This window comes from Nicotiana tabacum, chromosome 1, assembly GCF_000715075.1.
Source record: "Nicotiana tabacum cultivar K326 chromosome 1, ASM71507v2, whole genome shotgun sequence".
Classification (NCBI taxonomy): Eukaryota; Viridiplantae; Streptophyta; class Magnoliopsida; order Solanales; family Solanaceae; genus Nicotiana; species Nicotiana tabacum.
In genome coordinates this window covers 101,522,277-101,528,276 of record NC_134080.1, presented here as the reverse complement: position 1 = coordinate 101,528,276, position 6,000 = coordinate 101,522,277, and positions in this window count along the sequence as shown.

Sequence of the window (6,000 nt, the reverse complement as noted above, 5' to 3'; positions counted from 1 at the left end):
CTCACTTGGAGGAACCACCTCTCCAGAACCAAAAACTTCGAGTGCAGCAGGCCTGATCGATATTTCCTCCTCAAAGACTCGACTCCGTTTCGCCCTGCTGAGAGCTCCATCGCACTGCAAATGCATATCCCATTTATCATTATCGTCCTTCAGCTCGGAAGCTGGCAACTCCTCCCCTTCTCCGGAGGATCACAACCTCGTTCTTGGAGACCCTCCGATACCTGCGACGACAAGATTAGTACATGAAAAGGGGAAATGTCTTCCCAAATATACGAAGGACGAGGTAAAAGCAGCGTACACATGTACCATGGTATTTTGCTTCCCATCTCCCGGGACATAGCCCGCCACCTATGCTCGTCACAAGTCGAATGGGTCGCCAGCTTCCGGACCCAGCCAGGCAGATCAGGAACTTTGCCCGGCGCCCATGAAATTGCTGCAGAAAAGAAGGAAACACGATTACTAAACTAGCTTCTGCCATGAGCGAATCTGAGAAAGCACGGGACGCTCCACTCATGCGTATAATTCCATTCCTCGGGGAATGGCATAAGTTCCACGGGGATAACGTTAGTCATCCGGACCCGGACGAATCGACTAACCCAGTCTCGATCTCCATCTTCCTCATCGTCAAGAACAAAGGGCGTGGACGAACGGCACCACAAGGTTAGCAGACCTTGATGGTAAAAGGGCCGGTACAGCCTGACGTGGTGACTGAGCGTGAATTCAAGCCCTACCTTCTCCGCAAAGAACCTCGTCATTAGCACTATTCGCCAAAACGATGGATGTATCTGTGCCAAAGTAACCCGATATTTTAAACAAAAATCGAGCACGACCCTATCAAGGGGGCCTAGTGCGAAAAGGTACAAGTACACGTTCAGGAATCCATCGGCGAGGTCCGTGATACCCTCATCCGGGGGAAGCTCCTGCAACGCTACCCCCTCGCCCCATCCGTAGTCTCTCCTCACTATCTCCAGATGCTCTTCTCTTATCGAAGACATAGTCTTCAGAGTAAACTCCCGTGGATCCTGAGCACTGGGAGTGGAACTCTCCCCTCTCTGCCGGGAAGACCCTGAAGTAGCAGTCATGGCTATGGTGGAACTAGCAAACTGAAACGGGAACTTACACAAACGCTTTGGCGCTAAGGTAACGAAGGACTCGATGCCGACATAGAAAAATAACTATCTAAAATAATGGGATCTCCCAAGAAGCGGGAGCAACCCCATATATATTTGGGGAAACAACAACAGTCTACCTACCCAAGTTAGGCTCCAAAAGGCCAACAATAGTATCTCTGGTCCCGAGGTGGTACCCGACCCCAAGGACCTTCGTCAAAAGGAAGCTAGGCTTCAAAAGGTTAGCGACATCGTCTCCAGTCCCGAGACAGTATCCGACCTCAAAGTTCCCTCCCAAGAAGAAAAGTAAGCACTTCAAGCTCCCTCCATGAGGGTTCGACCTCAGGACATCACCCAACCATAGGTAACCTCTCCACAGGAACCCATCTACAATGCCTTAAAAGATTATCTACATCAAGTTCAAAGTAAATCTCCAGGTGACTGAAGCTGACCTTTCACTTAGAGACCACTCTCGAAGGTTTCAAGGTTCGATGCGCCATATTCATGCGACTCGAGGGTCCCGACGATCCGAGTCTATCGGATCGCTTCAGGCTTGGTCCGAGGAACCATGGTAGGCTCAGAAAGGAGCCATTTCTGTCGACCAAAGACCGGAAAGAATATTGACGATCGTCAACAGAGGCATACATTCAAAATCTCCGCAAATGTACAAGAATATGGAAAATATCAAAAACAGAAGTAAAGAAGATGTCTTTCTATTTCATAAACATTGGCTTACAATGGCCCTGGAAGGGTCCTTACATACAATTATAAAAGCCTGCAAGGGGTCCTTACATAGAAACAAAGGGGTATACACCCATAGTGAAAACCTAAGAACCTAGTCCGTCCTCGAAGGTTCATCTCCGATAGCAGCATCTTCAAGCGCCGCCTCCTCGAGCTTGCATCCTCGAAGGCAACTCCTTCAATCGCCACCTCCTCTAGGTTCCCAGCTCGATCCCGTGGAATAACCTTGCAGAAGGAGAAGATGAGGAAAGGGGGGGGGGGTGCAGAAGAGGCAGAAAAAAGAGACATAACCTGCCGAAGCCAAAGGATGAAGATTCAGCGGGCCCCAGCCTCAACGGCCGGTTGTGCCATTTTATCTCTCGGGAAAGAAAAAATCCAAGGGATGAAGTGTCACACCAGGCTAGGGCAGGAGAGTGAGTAGCGGTGTATAGTCCGAATAACTTTTTGAAAAAGGGGAAAGTCGATTCCCCGTCTATCGTCATCTCGAGCCAATAAGGACAGCAATAACAATTGCGACAACAACGACAACAACGACAAGACGATATAATCTTGCTCGACAAAGGGAAGCTCAGGCAAAAGGCCATCACCCGGCCGGTGGGGACGCAACCAAACAACCTTAAGGCCGTGAACTTCAAACATGGTGATTAACAATATAGAAAGATAGTGAGAAGGAGGGGATAAGTGAATGGAGAAAGACACTTGGATAGAAAAATGACCAGAATGCCCCCATTTATAGGGGATAATGACACGACTATCAATGCCTTTGGAAGATTGACCGGCGGGTATAATTAATGTGTTCTTGAAGAGCCGAATCGACGACGGTATTGTCACTTTGAAGAACGAGAATCGACAACGCATTAAATGGCGTCGAAAAGACAAGTCCATGGGATGTCCCGATTATCGTAAGAACTTACGCCATAGGTTGCATCATAGGAACCCCGAGAAGTCGGGTATCAGAATCGTTTCCCATCGCTTCGTTCTGAGAAAAGCGGAGACTATCTGTATGCGGCAAAATCAGAGGGTCTAATTTTTTGCTATCGAGTCACTTCAGAAGAACACCTCGAAACCCCGAGGACGCGAAGGTGTGACCGAGTTCCCTCCCCCGGAGCTCGTCGAGGTTCGACTTAAAGAGGACAAATCGAGGCTAGAGTAAAATGGGTAATTCCCAAGGCACACGGCTAAGAGACAAAGCCGGCCTACCTAGAGCCTGTATCAAGGCGTCGCGTCTAGCCGTCCCATCTCCATGCCTTTGCAATTAATGTATTTTGTACTATGACGGGATTCCCCTCCTATATAAAGGGGATCCTCACCACTTTGTAAGGTGCTGCTGTTGCTCCAACTATTCTACACAAGATCAATAACAACTCTCTGTTTTCTCTCTAATATATTCTCTCGACGCTATTGTTATTGCTTATTACTTTCATACTTGTTCTTCATTTATCGCTTGGTATCGTCCATAAAGAGCCTCCTTTAATTATATTCCAACTGTTAGTCCCTTCCCGGTTACCCCCGACAGCTCGAGCCCGAGCCCAGGCATTAACCTCGAGGCCCTTCACCGGTTAGTCCGAGGCCCGGACGGCTAGCCCCTCGGTTCGATTATAACTCTGCTTTAGTTCGTAATTCCGTCGTTAAGCTTCACATATCTAGCATCAACTGTTCTAACAACTAGCATAAAAATAGATCACGCATTTTTAGAGTCCCATCAACAAATTAAATAGATATAAGTATCACGGAAGCTCATGCGCTAGTGCATACACTATTAAACTAACCCCATTTCCAGTTCCTTGCTCTATAGCACTTTAAGCGGTCATTTGGTAGGGTGTATAAGAATAGTGCGGAATAATGTGTATTAGTAATGCATGTATTAGTAATGCAAGCATTAGTTATGCAAATATTATTTCTTATCTATTGTTTGGTGTGGTGTATTAAAATTATAATGCATTGCATAATTTTTAAAAAAAATAGTTGCTTACAAAAATGTCCTCCATATTCTCTAGCTTTAAGGGACTTTAAGGACAATTTTGTCTTTAACCATGCTAATGCATGCATTAAAGCCTTGGTATTACTAATGCCATGGTTTTCTATGCATTACTTATGCATAGGATAATGTCAAGTATGATGTATTAGTTATACACAAGTTGAAAAAAGATAAGTTGAAAAAAGGTACCAAACAAGGTATTAGTAATGCATAGAGCTAATGCTTGCATTATTTTTTCTAATACCTCCTGCAAAAAGACCCCCAACGACTATATATACAGCTATATTGTCAAGAAAGTGTATGAAAACTCAACCAAGGAGGCATCTTGCAACTGAAACATTGTATATAATTCTGAATGAGATTGGGATACTTTATTTTAAATGGGAGGCTAAAAACACAACAATTGAATTTCACAGATGTTTGGGCAACTGATGCTCCTGATAACTAAAACTTATAAACCTCCCTTCAGTTAAATATCACAAATTCAATTTTTTACACCCAAAATTAGTTTTCTTGAGTGTTGGATACTGCATAGGTGATTTTACCAGATTGAGTTTCTCTTTGACAATCAGAGATAACTTAGTATCGAGATAGATGTAGAAACAAACCATTCATTGTCATAAAGACACATGTAATATGATTATAACACGTGTCTCCTTATTTCATTTGTACTGATTCACGTTTCCAGAAGCTACACCCTGCACCAAATCTTAGTAGACCAGTTTCCAATATCCTCATCATTAGTTTGTTCTCTGTGGGCTTCACTGGTCTAATAGTTAAATTTCTAGATTTGAATTTTAAGTTCTCTATGGTTTGAGGCTTTGAGCTTTACTTTTTCCAGTTCAAGCTTGGTTCTGTTCAATTGTGTAGTTTCGGGTAGACAGAATGAAATTCAAATATGAGTAAGGGATATCCATTAATCTTCCGAGGAGGGAATAGTGAATACATTCTGATTTGGTGGAGAAAAAAAGAAGGATCAAATGCATGAAGTTTATGAACCATGCAATACAATACAGACGTTTACAGATCACAAGGAAGGGCACAAACAAGTACACCAGCAGAGCATCTTGAATGGTGATTTTCTCATCAACTGTTGCAGCTCTGTCTTCATCTATTCCAGGGTAATGTAAGGGATCGTTTACACTGGTATATTAAACAACTGAAGTGAACTTTCTGTGCATCAAAGAGAGGGAGGTAATACTCTATTTCCTATATTTTCATTATTGTTGTCCCCTGTTGAAATGAAGAGGATTATATGTTACTCTTTTACATTGAATAAAATAAGAAAGTATTTATTGACTTTAGGCTTTAGGTTGTTTATACATCATTAATTAGTTGCTTTATTATTTTACTACCTTGCATGATGAAGCAGTGGGATGAAAGCTAATTTCAGAAATTGGAACTCTTAGAAATATTATATAACTTAATTGTCTTTGCCTAGGTCCTAAGTAGCTCTCCGAGGCAATTCTTTAGCTCTTCAATTATGTCATGTCGAATTGCATTCTTTTTTTCTAGGTCACTATCTCTAGGGATGACATTGTCATTCTTGACTGTGCTGGTTGGAGACAAAGATGAAAGGTGTGAATATGTTGTTGAGCTTGCATATAAACTAATATCAACATAAGAGACATAATTACTATCCAAAATGTGTTATTGAATATATGTTGGTCATCTGTATTTTGACATATTAAATTAGTACTAATTGTGTTGAGAACACCTTATCATGACAAAGAGAAGTTATAGGAAGGATTAACTATGCTTTTTTTAATTACCCCAAAAATAAATAACAACTTTTTGTATATGGACTTTGCAACTTTTAGTTTGGGATAACTATTCAAGGAACTTTTCTTTTCTTTTAGTCTTAAGTTCTTTTATATGTCACTCTCTCTAATTTCTATTTATGAACTTTTTGTACAATTTTGTTTTGCCAACGGAGATTTAAGTATCGAGTTCAGGGTGAGAACATTTCGTTGTATTTAAGATATGTATGATATTAATTACTAATATTTTTCACTACCTATAGATATTTTATTCGTCTAATTGCTACTGATTGAATATTTATCCTATTTTTCTAAATATAACTTTTTTTATTTACGCTTCAGATGTTCCGGATTCAACTCTTTGGTGCTCTAATTTGAAAAGCGACATCAAAAACTACAAACATGCTTCACA